This window comes from Sus scrofa, chromosome 11, assembly GCF_054392235.1.
Source record: "Sus scrofa isolate SSC_HxYL_T2T_F1_AM1 chromosome 11, Sscrofa_HxYL_maternal_Yorkshire_Landrace_v2.0, whole genome shotgun sequence".
Taxonomy (NCBI): Eukaryota; Metazoa; Chordata; class Mammalia; order Artiodactyla; family Suidae; genus Sus; species Sus scrofa.
The window spans coordinates 73913630-73930328 of NC_139393.1; the positions used below are offsets into that span (position 1 = coordinate 73913630).

The 16699-nt window shown below is 39.8% G+C and overlaps 1 protein-coding gene and 1 long non-coding RNA gene across 2 annotated transcripts in view; both read left to right on the top strand.

Moving 5' to 3' along the window:
* Positions 1-16699, top strand: part of RAP2A (RAP2A, member of RAS oncogene family) — a 39565-nt gene that overhangs the window by 8236 nt on the left and 14630 nt on the right. The gene's annotated exons all lie outside the window — the stretch shown is intronic.
* On the top strand, positions 7845-15858 carry LOC146398684 (uncharacterized). Its single transcript, XR_014819781.1, has 2 exons — positions 7845-13377; positions 13551-15858. It is a non-coding gene; the product is annotated as an uncharacterized LOC146398684 (long non-coding RNA).

The following is a 16699-nucleotide window of genomic DNA, read 5'->3' on the forward strand; positions in this document are numbered from 1 at the left end:
CTCCATCTGTTCTTACCTACTCCTTTCTCATGCACTTTCATCTTTGTGGCTTGTGGTATAAAAGAGTTGTGAGGACTGTACATTCAGGGGAAAATATTTGAGTTTGTGAGTAGACTTTTTTTTTCTTTTTGGCCTCACCCGCAGCCTATGGAGGTTCCCGGGCTTGGGGTCCAGTTGGAGCTACAGCTGTCGGCCTACACCATAGCCACAGCTACACCAGATCCAAGCCACATCTTCGACCTACACTGCAGCTCACCTCAATGCTGGATCCTTAACCCACTGAGCGAGGCCAGGGATCGAACCCACGACCTCATGAGTCCTAGTCGGATTCATTTCCACTGCGCCATGACGGGAACTCCCACTCTAGCCCAAGATAAAACAGATGGAGACAGAAGAGTGACAAAAGTCAAAATGTAGGGATAGTACCTCTGTAGGAAATGTATCATGAAATTTTAATGGTGTACAAAAATAACCCCATACATATTTGCCTTTTTATTTATTTGTTGTACCGTTATGGTTCATTATATTAAAATTTTTTCTCGTCCTGACAGAAAAATTAATTTCTTAAACACACTTTTAAACTTTACCAGATCAAACTGAGCCTGTTAGTACAGTGATAGCAATAATGGCTGTGATTTTAGACATCTGCATTTCAGTAAAATATATAAGTAAAATATATTTATTTTGGTGAAGTTTAAGGTCATGAAAATATATAAACATAGCATATTTCTAGTTGCTAAAGTTTTGTCGTGGTATATACTAAATAGTGTTTAAATTATACTTCTAAAAGATTGAAACCTCTTTGAAAATACCAGACCTAGTATTTCAACTATTTCCCCTTTTATTCTTGTAGGAAACCTAATAAAAAATAAACACCTACATTAGCCCAATTTTTAATACATTTCAGTTAAACTAAAGGCCACAGCTACGAAATAAGATTTTTTTTAAGCCTGTGAGTGAGAGTAAGGTTATTGAGTGTCTGAATCAAATATCAACAGCATATTATATTGACGGCCTGGTTTGGGAAGCCCAGTGAGAAGGCATCATTGGAATTCTTTGGAGTTTGATGCATTTCATAACTTCATGTTGGCAGTGTACTTATCACACATTGCTAAAAACTCTGAGTAAGCTATTTAAAATACTTTACAGCATGTGAATAAAGTACACTTGCAAATTATACATTCTTTCTACTCAAAAATGCTGAAATGTATTCCCTGGCAGAATTGGATAGATTGTTGGTTTTTTTCCGTTTTGTTTTGTCTTATTTTCTTAATATGCTTAAGATTTGAAGACATGCCAAGCTAAGTATTTTACGGAGAAGTGTGGTGATTAATTATTTTGTGGGTTTTTAAAGTTGATTTTTAGTGGGATATAATTGACATATAACAGTGTATTCGTTTTAGGGCTTTTTTTCACTTAGTAAAATTGTCCACGACAAACATTGTAAACCATTATTTAAAACATTTAGGAATTATTTCTTATAATGCATAATGACCTGATGTATGTATAAAATGCAAAATGATCCCCATGGCAAGTTCAGTTAGTATCTGTCGCCACACACAGTTACAGAATTTCGTGTGTGTGCTGACAGCTGTTGTGATTGTCTCCCTTAGCACTGTTCACGGATCCCATAGAACAGTGAGCTAGAGTCACCAGGCTACAGGTTACAGCCTCAGGACTTGTTTATCACCTATCTTGTAACTGTCAGTTTGTACCTTTTGGCCGTCTTTACGCATTTCACCCCCTCCCCTATTTATTCTATCTCTATCTTGTTTATCATCTATCTCTATCTTGTTGATCATCTATCTTATAACTGTCAGTTTGTACCTTTTGGCCGTCTTTACCCATTTCACCCCCTCCCCTATTTATTCTATCTCTGGGTTCTGTTTTGTGGGGGTTTTTAAAATTCTGCTTATAAGTGAAATTATACAGCATTTGTCTTTTTCTCTCTGAGTTATTTCATTTCGCATAATGCCCTTAAGGTCTATACATAACTGTCTCAAATGGCAGGATTTCCCTTTTTTATGGTCTAATAGTATTATTTTGTGTGAGTGTGTGTATATATATATATATATATATCATATATCTATTATGTGTATGTGTGTGTGTGTGTATCACATTTTCTTTATCAGTTCATCCATCAGTGGACACTTAGGTTGGTTCCATGTCTTGACTCTTGTAAGTAATGCCTCAATGAACCTGTGGGTACAGAGATCTCTATAGTGACTTTGTTTTCTTGGGAAATAACCCAGAGTGGAATTGCTAGATCATACTCTAGTTCTACTTTTAATATTTTGAGGAAACTCTATATTATTTTCCATGGTGGCAGCACCTGTTTACTTTCCCACCCATGGAGCGCAGGGGGTTTCTTTTCTCGGCATTCTCACCAACACTTGTTATTGTCTGTCTTTTTTCTAATAGTCACTCTCACAGGGGACATCTCACTGTGCTTTGGGTGTGCATTTCCCGGATTAGTGAGTTGAGCACCTTTGCGTGTACTCGATCGCCATTAACATGTCCTCTTTGGGAAAATGTTCAACTCCTCTGCCCATTTTTAAATTGGATTTTTGGGGTTCCTGTCATGGCTCAGTGGTTAACGAATCCGACTAGGAACCATGAGGTTGCGGGTTCGATCCCTGGCCTTGCTCAGTGGGTTAAGGTTCTGGCGTTGCCGTGAGCTGTGGTGTAGGTTGCAGACGCGGCTCGGATCCCGCGTTGCTGTGGCTCTGGCGTAGGCCGGTGGCTACAGCTCCGATTCCACCCCTAGCCTGGGAACCTCCATATGCCGCGGAAGCGGCCCAAGAAATGGCAAAAAGACAAAAAATAAAAAATAAATAAATTGGATTTTTATTTCTATTGAGTTGTGTGAATTTTTAAAAGTATTTTTGATACTTTAAATAGCCAAATAAATTTAAAATATTTGACTATTAACCCTTTATCATATATATGATTTGCAAATATTTTCTTCCATTCTACAGATTGCCTTTTCATTTGATGTTTTCCTTTGATGTACAGAAACTTTTTAGTTTGAAATAGTCTCACTATTTTATGTCTGCCTTTGCTGCCTTTGCTTTTCATGTAAAATCGAAAAAAATCATTGCCAAGACCAATGTCAGGGAGCATACCCAACTGTGTTTTCTTCCAGGAGTTTTATGGTTTCAGGTCTTATGTTCAAGTGATCCAGTTTCATTCTAGTGCATGTTGCTATCCAGTTTTCCCAGCACCCATTACTAAAGAGACTGTCATTTCCCCATTGTATACGCTTGGCTCCTTTTTTGTAAATTAGTTGACCATATATATGTACGGGTTTATTTATAGGTTCTCTGGTCTGTTTCATTGATCTGTGAGTTAATTTTTATGCAATACCATACTGTCGTAATCATTGTAGCTTTGCAATATAGTATGAAATCAGGAAGTGTGATGCATTCAGGTTGGTTCTTCTTTCTCAAGATTTGGCTATTTGAAGTCTTTTGTGATTCTATACAATTTTAAGATTGTTTGTTATATTTATGTAAAAAAATTCCATTGAAATTTTTTAAAGGTTTGCATTGCATCTGTAGATGGCTTTGGATAGTATGGACACTTTAACAGTTCTAGTCCATGAGTATGGAACAGCGTTAGACTTATTCGTGTCTTCTTCAAGTTCTTTTCTCAGTGTCTTATCATTTTTTAAAATTATTATCTGCCAGAAAACAAGAGATATATATGTATATGTATAAATATATATATAAACTCTGTCTACTTATTTGTAATCAATCACCAGTGGCTTTTTACATTTTCTTAATTATGGCCCTTGGAAATACATTTTACAGTTCACATACAGGAATAAATATGTATAACTGAAACCAAAATTCCATGAAGCAGTAGTTACATCTGCTCATATTACTTGTATTATATTTTCTATTTTATTTTTTAGGTGTTCCTCTCGATCCACTAAGGTGATCTCATCACATACAGTTTGAAAACTGCTGTCCTAGAATATTTTACTCTTAAGAAAAATAAATGGAACTATCTCTTTCATAGTTTGAAACAACTTTTTCTTCTCTTCCTGCTTTTCCATTTTCCAACAATGCTCTGTAAATGCTCCAGAAGTGAAATGAATTTCCCAACATGACTACCTCTGTTACAGAGAAAGATAACATTTAGTCAAGGAACAAAAAGATGCATAAAACGTATCTTTTGAGGAAGCATTTATTACTGTTTGTTGCATTATAAATATGAAGACACATTTCTCGTGAAATTGTGTTCTTTCTGATACCGCAGGAGAGCTCCTGCCTTGTGAGATTTAGAACAAAGGAAGGGATGTTGCAGTAGGATTCTGACCAGAATGCGTGTTCGTTACTACAGCAGGTTGCTATGGAGGCTTGGGAGACTCATCTTTATAAGAGGTTTGCTGTTTCTGTCCAGGGTGTTATTGATTCAGCTCTGCCTTTAAGACAGTAAAAATAGATAAAGATGACCATAATTATAGCTATCTTAAAATCACTTAGTAAAATTACCCCAGAGAAACATTATAAACTTTTACTTAAAACATTTAAGAGTGTTGTTTCTCATGCTTTTCTGGGAGCAGCCCTTAAAAATTAATAATTCAAATGTGGAAATCCTACATCATATTAATAATTCAGTACATCTAAATATTTTCTTCTTTACTAGGTGTCCTAACATCTCTCTGCAAATGAAATCAGAGTGTTTTTCTCTGGTTTTGAATGGAAAATTTTGTTCTTAATTTGGTGCTTACTTATAAATACATGCATCCTTAGGTTTCCAATGCACATAATAAATACAGTATATTTATATGGTTTACATAAATTATATAAATTTTATATATCATGATTATAATTTCTCTAAGACAGCGTTTTATTTTATTGTGTATACTCATCTGATCTTATCTATGAAGACCAAAAGCATTAATCTGGTTAAAGCTGAGCTTGGGTACTTACCAGTTATGTGATTAGGAGCAAGTTAGCATTCTCTGCATCTCAACATCTGCATCTAGAATATGGGTATAAGATCATAACCCAGGAGGTAATGAATGCAAAGTGTTTCTTTCCATAGTAACCCTAAAATATCAGCAATAAAGTGTCACCAAAAATACAGAAATAGAAATAAGACCCTGGCACTTTCTAGTTTTATAAAACAGTATACTGCCGCATAATTTTTAGGCATTAGACTCAGAGTTGCCTTCGCGTATCTAAATAAGTTAGAGAGCTCACCTAGCGTTGCATTTGCATCTTTCCATTGCCTTCTTGTCCTTGTCGGAAGTGCTAGTGCCGTGTCTATGTTACGAAGCTTAAAGCACAGACCCGGATGGCTTTGTGTCTTTGCCTTCCATGAGGCTGTTGGCTATAGATGGTGACAGTATGTTTTTGTGACTCATAAAGAATGGTGATGATTTTTTAGTACATATATTTAAAATATAAAAAATACTGGATAAAAGTGATGAGGGATATAGTATTTGTTAAATAACACTTTTTTTTTAAGTTGAAAATGATCATACAGCTTTTTATGAATGCCAGAACTATACACATGGAGTGAAGATAATTTTAATAGTGCTTATGACTAGTCATATATAATTGTGTGTGCGTGTGCATGTGTGTATGGAGAGAGAGAGAGCGAGAAAGGGGGCCTGATGGAGAAAAATGTGTTGACAGAGCTTTTTAATAAATTGATCCCAGAAGTTTTGTCTTTATGTAAAAGTCACAACTGTCAACATCAAAAGCTTTGGGTTTAAGCCGCTTTATTTGCATAACACTGCCCCAGGCATTATGCAGAATAAGTACAAGATACTATCTTTGTTCTTCTGCTACGCCAGAATGTACTCCAAATGAATATATATTTGACAGCATTGAGTCTGTGATGTATGGAGAGAGAGACAGAAAACATTTTTAAAAACAATTTGATGTCTAAGTTTTAAAGTGTTATTCCACCAAAGACATTGCTTTTACTAGGGTATCTACAAATTTTTTTTTTTTATACAACTTCTTTTTCCTTCTTATTTTATACAGTTGACATACAGCTCTATGAGGTGTACAGTGTAACGATTTGACGTACACACAGTATGAAATGACCACAGTAAGTGTAGCGAACATCCGTCAGTCAGCTCATACAGGTACAACATTAAATGGGAATAAAAGTTTTCTTCCTTGTGATGAGCCTTAGGGTTTACTCTCTTCCCTGTATGTAACGTCCAGCAGTGTTAATTATACTTAGCGGGTTGCGTGTTACATCCCTCGTACTTTTTACTTAGAACTGGAAGTTTGTCCATCTTAACTACCTTCATGCAATTCTTCCCCCGCTTCTACAGGCCCCTGCCTCTAGTAACCACAAATCTGTTCTCTTCCTCTATGCGTTTGTTTGTTTTTGAAGTATAATTGGCCCCCGACACTCTGTGGCTCCTGGTGCACGGCACGGTGACTCACTATTCCCATACATGACAAAAGGTCACCACATAAGCCCGTCGCCGTCCGATGATAGTACATCGTGATGGACAGTATTCCCCTGTACAAGTGTTCGCTGTATATTTCATCCCTCTGCATCATTTGTTTTATAGCTGAAAGTTCGTACCTCTCATCTCCCTCACCTATTTCTCCCACCTTTTCTAAAGACGTTTGGATGTGTTCTGACTCATTATAGAAGGTCACAAATTTGTAAGACTAATGCCAGCAGTTTTATATTTACTTTGTGATAATTAGTACTTTCTAATACTCCTTAGAAGTGAAGTCTTGGAGTTCCCATCATGGCACAGTGGAAATGAATCCAACTAGGAACCATGAGGTTGTGGGTTCGCTCCCTGGCCTCATTCAGTGGGTTAAGGATCCGACGTTGCCGTGAGCTCTGGTGTAGGTCACAGACACAGCTTGGATCTGGAGTTGCTGTGGCTGTGGTGTAGGCCAGCAGCTCGACTTCAGCCCCTAGCCTGGGAACCTCCATGTGCCACACCAACGACACGATTGTTGTCTTAGAAAGCATTAAAAAAGCAAACTGATTAATGGATAATTGAGAGAAAACAGAATATCCCGGGAAGGTAAACTGGGAGACTGGCTAAAGAGAAAAGTGTGTTATCAGTGATAGCTGAATATAGATTAAGACACAAAGAATAAGCTTTATCTTTGTATTTAGTAAAACTGAGATATCTAAATATGGTATGTATAAAACTACACTCTCCAAAACAGAGTCCCCACGTCCCCCTCAGATGACTTCACAGGCCCAGACTTTCTCTTTTCTCCTTTGCAAACCAATGCTCCAGACAGACCTCGGCCATCAGTCCTGCTGGCCTGGTGAGGGCTGGACACTCATCGGAAGACCAGTGTGTGCATAGTGAAAGCTAACTGGAAAGTTAGGGCAATTTTAAAAATCTATTTTCGAAAAGCAGGAGATGAGAAAGTATCTTCTCAGCGATTCATTAGTTTATGCATATAGTAATGACAGAAAACTTTTTTTCCCAGTGGTCTTGCATTAAAGAACGTACTGTTTACATAAACTCTATCTGTTCTTGCTCTCCCATGGCCCTTGACCCGTGTTGGCACACGGCCCCCTTCAGGGAGGAAGCTCATAAAGAGTGTGTGCTGGGAGTTCATGTCGTGGCTCAGCAGTGACAAGCCTGACCGGTGTCCCCGAGAATGCGGCATCGATCCCTGGTCTCGCTCAGTGGGCTGAGGATCTGACGCAGCTGTGGCCTAGGCTGGCAGCTGCAGCTCTGATTTGACCCCTAGCCCGGGAACTCTCATACACTGCAGGTGTGGCCCTACAAAGAAAAGGGGAAAAACAGTGTTTGCTGGTAGGACGCCTCCTCGAGGTCTAAGTGTACATTTGAAAAGGCTGCTCTTGATGATGTCAGTGCCTCAGGCTCCCCGGAGTGCATCGTCTGGTCTTACGGAGAGAAATGCTTGTCCGTTTATGGGGGGGACTCTCTGCGAGGAAGGAGAGTCGTTTTGTTGCTCCCATCAGCACAGCCTATTAGTCACAGATCCTGACGCTTTTGTAGGCCATCCTGATTGGCTTACAACAATCCCATAAAGATTTTCCTTTGAATGAATACCACTGCTTTGATCTGTTCCCTTTTCTCCAGAGGTAACCGAGTGTCTCTGTTCACCTGGGACAGTTCAGGCTTAGGCCTGCTGCTCTGGCACATTTATTTACAGGGCCCCTTTCCGTCTCCCAAGTGGCTCTTGGCAATAAATCATGTGGTCACACTCACCTCTTCCCTTAAGTTACCTGATTGGAAAATCATGACAGTTTCAACTTTTTGTGATATCTAGTCTAGGTGAACAAGTCTCTCTCTTTGATTTGGCCAACATCCTTCTGTATCCTCATTTCTTAATGTACGTCAGTGGAGCCCCATAAACTGGCAGTCTTATTTAGTTGAAAAGGTGACATTTCTTTCAGTAAGCATGCCAGGCTAAAGACGGCGGTGGATTGTTTGGCCCAACTTCCCGTGAGAGGTGGGGTCCATTTCCCCTCCCCTTGAGTTGGGCTGGCCTGGGACTACTTTGACCCAGAACGTGTGGCAGAAGGGATGCCAGGCAAGTTTGGGGCCTCGTCTCTAGGAGGCCTAACCACCTTCCCCCATGGTCTTTTGGAGCCCTGCGCTGCCACGTGAGAAGTCCAGCTACCCCCCAGGGAGACCACGTGGGGAGAGAGGGAGCTACACACCCCCTTCCAGCTCTGACCCCCAGTGTGCCAGGCCTGTTGCGGAACCAGCTGTGACTCTGCCCTAGCCGAGCACCCCTGAGGGAACCCCTCAATGCCACATGGCGCGGAAGAATCGCCCAGCTGAGCTCTGCACAAATTCCCAATTCACACCATCATCAAAGAGTGTAAATTGGTTACATCAAGCCATTAGGGTTGGGGGTAGTTTTTAAAGGCAGCAGGAGTTACCTGGGACAGTGAGACATTTTTAAGTGAACATGTTGATATTTTAGAAACTGTTTTGATAAAAGAGTAGCGTTGATCCTTTGAATTTCTCTGTAAAGGTCTCTAAAGGCTGTTTGTTGAGGATGAGTGATAGGGGAATGACTGAATGTATTTTAACTCTTCCAGAGGTGGCAGGTTGATGCAAGCACCCACCATCTGCCCTCACACTTTATCTGTCCTGTGTCGTCGTGCCATTCTCACCCACACGGCGAATTGCACTTTGAAGATTACATTTAATTGTATTAGCATGTAACGTACTGAAGTTTAGTTTCAGCAGAAGAACCTAAGTCTATCTGTACATCCTTTGCAGCCACTTGTAATACTAGTCTATACAGCCTCCTTCCCGTCACTCTGTCCACAGTGTCTATTGTTGATAAAAGTGGTTGACATGCGCTAATTTGTGTTGACAAACACTTCCTCCAAGTGTTTATTTGGCGGTGGTCTGCTTCAGTTTTGTTTTCTGGCACAAAGAAAGCTTCTAGTAAATGTTTGTTGAATTAGGAATAAAGGTCCCTTCGTTTCACTACATCCTGGACTTTGACCACATCCCTCCCGCATGTCTAGAGACCCTTCTGTTGCAAGTCAGTTTGAGCATTTCAGCATCCACTGATAAAGAATAAAAAATAAAAATTGATAAAGAATTAAAAAAAATAACTGCATAAAGAGTGATAAAGAATAAAAAATAAGAAAAAGCATTAAAAGAATGGTAAAGAATAAAATAAAGGATAAGAAATAAAGCATTCTAGATAGCGTGCATCCAAAATGCGTTTTCAGCCTGGAGACCGTGGGCGTGTTTGCGTTGCTTCTGCGACCCCTTCACTGCGGGCTCCATGCGAAAACTGTCATCCTTGGAGGCCGTCCCTTCATTCACTCGCTCCCTTTCGTCCGGCTTTGTCAAGAATTGATTCCAGCTCTGAAGATGCAGCTCCGAGTGAAACATTCGTGTCCCTTGCCATCCTGGGGCCCCGGATGGAACTTCAAGGTAGCACAGCTGTGGTTTAAGGCAGAAACAAGACTTTATCTCAGAACTGCTAATTCTATGCAGAGTTTTGTTTCTTTTCTTTTTTTTTTTTTTTTTTTTTATTATGCCATGGTGTCTTCCTAGGACTTCAGGACCATGGTTCAGGTCCAGTGACCTGACTCAGCACTGTGTGGAGCGAAAAGGTGAAAAGAACAAGGAGAGAGAGACTTCCGCTTGGAAAAGATGGTAAACTGTCAGCTTCTGATATTAGAAGGAATAGCATCTCTCCTGTTTTCCTCAAATCATCCCCGCAAGGATTAATGGTCTTTAAGAGCAGAAGGTTAGGTGTGGTCATCCTGCCGGAGAGTGGAAGCCAGAGATAGGAAGCAAGAGGCTATGTAATAGTTTTTCTCCATTTTCACAGCTATATCACCACAATTAAAATTCTAGAAATGAATTCTCAAACAGATGGTTTGAGAAAACTTAGAAAAGAATAATTAGCATTTCGGTAGTATTTTACAGTATCCGTAATACTTCAGTGGATAATTCATGTAAACTGGTTAGCACAGTGTCTGGCACCTACCGAGCCCTCTGCAGATGCTGCCGTTATTAAAAGGAAGCAGCACCATGGTCCCGCAACATAATACCTTGGGCTCAGCCACATTGATCTTACACATAAGGGACGCGGGGCTCACAGAAGTCATGTGACATAACTGGGGGGGCCCAGCTGGGACTTTTTCTAGGTTCCCTACATCTAAATCCAGTTCTCTCCCCACCGGTACCACACTCCGTCATGATTTTAGCCGGTGACCCAACAACTGTGGTTGACCTTGACTGTTAACCCAGGGATAACCTTTATCTAGTGGTTGTAGAGCCACCACGTGTTTTTCTGAAACAGAGCCTGGAGGTGGGGAGGGGGCTGTGTGCAGTGATTTAAGATCTCTTGTGGAAGTGGCATATAGGGTAGGATAGAGGGGTGCGAAATTGGAGGTGGGACCAGTTAGAAGACGGTTGCAAAGCTCAGGTGGGAGTTACTTTGGAAACGAGAGGGCTTTCGTAGCCGGGATGAACATGAAGGGACAGATTTTCTCACATCCACTAATCCTCCCGCGGCAGGTCCCCTGTCATCACCACGGTTCTAGACCTGTTGTTACCGCCTCTCACCCCAAACCTGATTCCTTTAGAGCCTGTTGAAGACTTGTGTTTACCACCCTCTCTCCCTCGCTCCCTGACTTCTTAGAACTGTTTCTAACTTCTCTTACCTCAAGGCTTGGCTTGAATCGTGTCGAAAGATCTGCCGCTCATCATTCTCCATTGGTTGCTCTTGGGCACCATAACTGCCCGGTAACGCTCTGCCAGTAGTGATAGTTTCCAGCTCCTTTCTTCATTGTGCATTTGTTTGGTTTTCCCTTGCCATCTGTCACCTGCTGCTTCTCCCGGTTCAAATGAAAAAAAAACCTTTTTCGTAGACATCACCAATCAAACGTACCCAGTTGAACCAACCACTTGCAACCTGTCATGTATAATGGATGTGTTCTTCCCCCGAGCTGTTTATTACTGGAAAGAAGAAAAGCTAATTCTCCTGGTCTGATAACCTGAGCTTCCTAGAAATTCTGTGGGTTTCCTTGTTTGTTTATTCTTTTAGTTTATTTGGTGCTGTTTGTATGTAGTGATTTGGAAATAAATATTTTAAAATCTTACCACAACAGTAGGAAGATCTCCCAGGACAAATAACTCTTCTGTTTGTAACTTAAAAGTTTCTAAAGTACAGCAGAAATTGGCACAACATTGTAAATCAGTGTTTAATTTATACTTTAATTTTTAGAAAAAAGTTTCCAATATGTATTAGCTCTTCATTAGCTTTGGTGCATCTTTAAATCTTCTTCAGTCAGAGGTAACTTTTAAAAAGTATTTATAACCGAACTTTAGCTGGGTAGCAAACATACGTGAATTTTCATTCATCAGCATTTTTGCCAAGAGTTCTGAAATGAAGGGATGCGCGTAGGCTATAAATGAAGATATAGCCTATAGTTCCATGTAAACTTAGGTAACAGTTCAAATAGCCTGGATATTCTTGACCAGTAGACTCAATTTAGTCTTTGCAAATACAATAGTTGGACCCGTTTTTTAATGCAGAGGTTTTAGATTTCAGCTCTCACTAAAGATAAAATGCGTGTTTATGTCTGAACACCTGCGTTCCTTAGGTTGATGAAAGCTGTACCTGTTCTTCGTGTATGTGTCCCAAGCTTTAATGGTCCCTGCTCTTCACATGATGTAAGAAGATGCGTACTTTGTAGACAGATTATTTGGTGACTGAATATACATTAAAATTCAGACTGAAATTCAGCTGCATATTACAGTATCAAATGTGGGCCAGAAGCTGCTTTCTTCTGCCTTACTTCATATAAGTTGGATATTGTGGGTTTTTTTAAAAAAAGAGAATCACCTTTTTTTTTTTTTCCAGATATTTTTGCATTTTGTTTCTAAATGACAGGGCTTAAGGTTTTTGTTGAAAACACTTCCTCACATGTGACACATTCCTGGGGTGGATAATCTTCATTTCTAATAAAAAGCCAGATTGAATATAGTCATCATTATATTTTTCTTATTTCTAACACGGATATTTGAAGTACTCCAGCATACTGTGGCTACTTGACATGTCTGAAAAGAACTGTGGTCAGATAGATACAATTTATAGACCAGATAGTGAAGACAACGTTCAGAGTTATTACCGTTTTTATTTCCAAAAGCGCATACTTGAGTACAATCCTCATGCTTGCAGTCTTTAGTTGGTTCTGAAAATAAACAACTTAGGATTGGGTGGCGATTTTAAATGGATTAGTAGTATTCGGCTGAGTAATAAACTAACTGATCGATGTAATCATGCACTTCCTGTGGTTTATACCCCTTTAGCCAGCACGCATGCTCACTCAGTTTGTCTTGAAGGTTATTTTACTCTTCCTCTTTCAGTGGGGAAATCATGTTGATAATTATCTTCCTTTTTGGTTCTTTTCCTGTTTCAATTTATTTATTTTTTAATTGAGGAATCACATTTACATAGGAAAGTATAAAAATCTTAGGTAGAAAGCTAGATGCCTACTCCAGGTGGTCAAGTCCCAGATAAAGATGTAGGACACACATTTCAGGCAGCACGGCAGGGTCCCTGATGTCTCACCCCATCACTTCCTCAGACCAGCACAGGTTGGTCTCGTCTGTTGTTAGGCTTCTGACTTGACCATCCCGCATCCTCTTTGTGACTTTCATCCCTCTCGCTTATAGCAGTAGTTCGTTCTTCATTGAGGTACAGTCATCTGCTTGTATGGATATACTTTGATTTCATTAGTCTATGATGGGTGTTTGGGTAGTTTCTAGGCAGGGGCTGTGGTGCATAACACCACCGTGAACTTTCTAGTACGTATCTTTTGCTGCATATATGTACACTGTTTCTTGGTGTATACCTCGGAGTAGAATTATTGGGTTATGACTGCACGAGTTCAGCACTAGTAAATACAGTTGACCCTTGAACCACTATGGGTGTGAACGGTGCGGGTCCATTTATACGCAGATGTTTTTCAGTAGTTCATGCTACAGTCCTACACAGTCTGTGGGGAACCAGAGGTAAGGAGGGCCAACTATACCTCGTCTGCACATTCACCTCGAGTTGGTCAAGGGTCAGCTGTACCGCCAGAGGATCTTCCATGGTAGTTGTACTGATTTACTCTTCCCCCAAAAAGAGTTTCAGTCGTTCCACATCCTGGTCAACATTTGATATCGTCAGTCTTTTTAATTGTAGCTAATCTGCTAAGATTGTAGTGGTACCTCATTTTGACTTTAGCTTTTGTCTCCCCGATGTATAATGATGAACACCTTTTCATGTGCTTAATGCTTTCAAATCTTCTGTTAAGAAATAACCTACTCAAAAAAAGGGGGTGTTCCCGTCGTGGCACAGCGGAAACGAATCCGACTAGGAACCATAAGGTTGCGGGTTCGATCCCTGGCCTTGCTCAGTGGATTAAGGGATCCGGTGTTGCCGTGAGCTGTGGTGTAGGCCGGCAGCAACAGCTCTTATTAGACCCCCTAGCCTGGGAACCTCCATGTGCCGTGGGTGCAGCCCTAAAAGGTCAAAAGACCAAAAAAAAAAAAAACCTACTCAAGTGTTTTGTCCACTTAAAAATCGTTTTTTTTTCTTACACTTTGTAGAACTTTTATACATTTTGGGTAGAAGTCCGTTGTCATGTATGTATATTGCAGATACCTTTTCCCAGTCTTTACCTTTTCACTTAATAGTTTCTTTTTTTTTTTCTTTTTTCTTTTTATGGCTGCACCTGCAGCATATGAAGTTCCCAGAGTAGGGGTTGAATCAGAGCTGCAGCTGCCCAGCCTGTGCTACAGCCACAGCAACACCAGAACCGAGCAACCTTTTTGACCTACTCTGCAGCTTGTGGCAGTGCCAGATTCTTAACTCACTGAGTGAGGCGGGGGATGGAACCTGCATCCTCTTAGATCCTCTGTTGGGTTCTTAACCCAGTGAGCCACCGCGGGAACTCCTTAATAGTTTCTTTTAATGAGCAGTAAGTTCTTAATTGTAATGAAGTCGAGTTTAGTCATCTTTTCTTTTATGGTTAGTTCTTTATTGTGTCGAAGTTGATACATCTTTCTCCACTCCGAGGTTATGAAAGTTTATCCTTCATATTTATTCTAGAAGGTTTATTTTCTGACTTTTATTCTGTGATTCATCTTCAGTCTGTACAAGTGGTGTGAAATAGAGGGCTCCTTTTTCTTTCCACGTATGGATATCCAGTAAACCTAGTGCTGTTTAATTAAATGACCGTCTTCCCAGTGAATTGTAGGTGTACCTTTGTCATAAATCAGGCAGATCTTTTTGTGTGGTCTGTTTCTAGGCCTTCTTTTCTGTTCCATTTTTCTGTTTCTCCTCATGTCTAAACCACACTGTATTATAGCTTTGTAATTAAGTCCTGATATCCAGTATCTAATACTCAGGCTTTGTTTTTGTCCGCAGATTTGCTTTGGCTATTCTAGATATTTTGCATTTCCGTAGAATTCTTCGCATTTCCAAAAACCATTTGTCAGTTACCACATGAGTTACCAAAAAACCTCCTGTCATTTTGACTAAAATTGCATGGAACCCATGAGTCAGTTGTGGAGAATTGACATGTTAATCTTTACTGAATCTTTTAATCAGTAAATTCAGGACATTCTTCTCTTTATTTAGGTCTTCTTTAATTTCTCTAAGCACTCTTTTGTAATTATCATTGTAAAGGTCTTTTATGGTTTTTATTAGACTTATTTCTGTTACTTGATAATTCAGTGGAGAAAGGATAGCCTTTTCAACAAAAAACTGGAGCAATTAGACATACTTAAACTACACCCCACATCTTAACAAAAACTGAAAATGAATCATGACTTAAACATAAAACGAAAAAATATGAAACATTTAGAGAAAACCTTCAGATCTTGGGCTAGACAAAAGAGTTCTTACACTTGACACGAAAAGCATGGTGCATAGAATAACAACTGATGAATCAGATATTTAGATGATTTATTTCAAATGAGATGATTTGTGAGAGTGTGTAGTTTTCAAGGAATTGGTTGAGTAACCTTCAGTCATCTTTGGGCAAGTTGGGTACCGTTCACCTTTGCCCTAGATGAAGCCAGAGCAGTGACTGCTTTACCAGTTCAGCCTCCTCTTCTCTTCTGCCCCACTCCCTGAAATACTAGAATTTTCCAGACTTAACTTTTTTTTTAATGGCCTGAGGAGGATATTTAGAAAATTGTCCTGAAATTTGAATCCTAAAATGGCTGAAAAGACCATATAGAGAAATATAACTCAATAGTTACTTTTACTTCCTAGAAGAACCTACAAGCTTTTATTTCTTCATACTGTCCCTCCGATCGAAAAGTGTTTGAGGCTTCTTGTTGATTGAGGTCATGTTTTTCTGAGACTTTTAAAGACTTGACTAAAATAATAATTTGGAAAGAGCTAAAAAAAAAGTACATTTATAGTGTTGGGTCATTATCATTCACAAGCTTTTAGAAATAAACATTATGTCCACGTGTTTGGTAAAAGCAAAGGTGAAAATCTTATTCTTTCTCTATTGGCAGTAATTCCACAAGGTAACGTTTGAGTGGCAAATGATTTTTATCTTACATAGTAAAAGTTTGTGTCTGGAAACAGTCTACATCTCCAAGGTAATCAGTAAAGGATCAGTAGAAATCCAGGAATAATAGTAAGGTAAACACCAAGTGAATAACCTGAGTAGGATACTTAGAAAATTAAACTTCTTTAGGAAAAGAAGCCACTCCTGCAAGAGAAACATCATCAAACTTTAAGCTAAGAGATTGATAGACTAAAAGTAAAGAAGTAGTGATTTGATAACTGAGATCGTTTGAAACATGGTCGTTCCCCTTTGGTGTTTTGGGTTGCTAGTCATGAGCTAAAACTGTACTGCTTCTAAAGGCAATAGTTTATCTATGAATCATGACCGATTTCTCTTTTTTTGTCAAAACCACTATCTGCTCTCTTCTTCAACCAGTCTGTCATCATGTGTTTGTTGGTGCTGCCTCCCAAATCTCTTTGAAGCTTTCTTTCTGTCCACTGCCCTTGCCATCATCCCAGTTCAAGTCACCCTGACTCTGTCTGGAGCGCTGCAGTCCTCTGACCATCTTCCTGCCTCTGTTGTGCTGCTCAAGGGCATTTTGTGTGTGTGCGCCATGCTGATCTCTCAGTACACACACCCGCTAACTTGCCGGCCAGGAGACCTTCCGTGACTTTGTCCTCTCCCTAGAATAGTGGCCTCAGGTCCT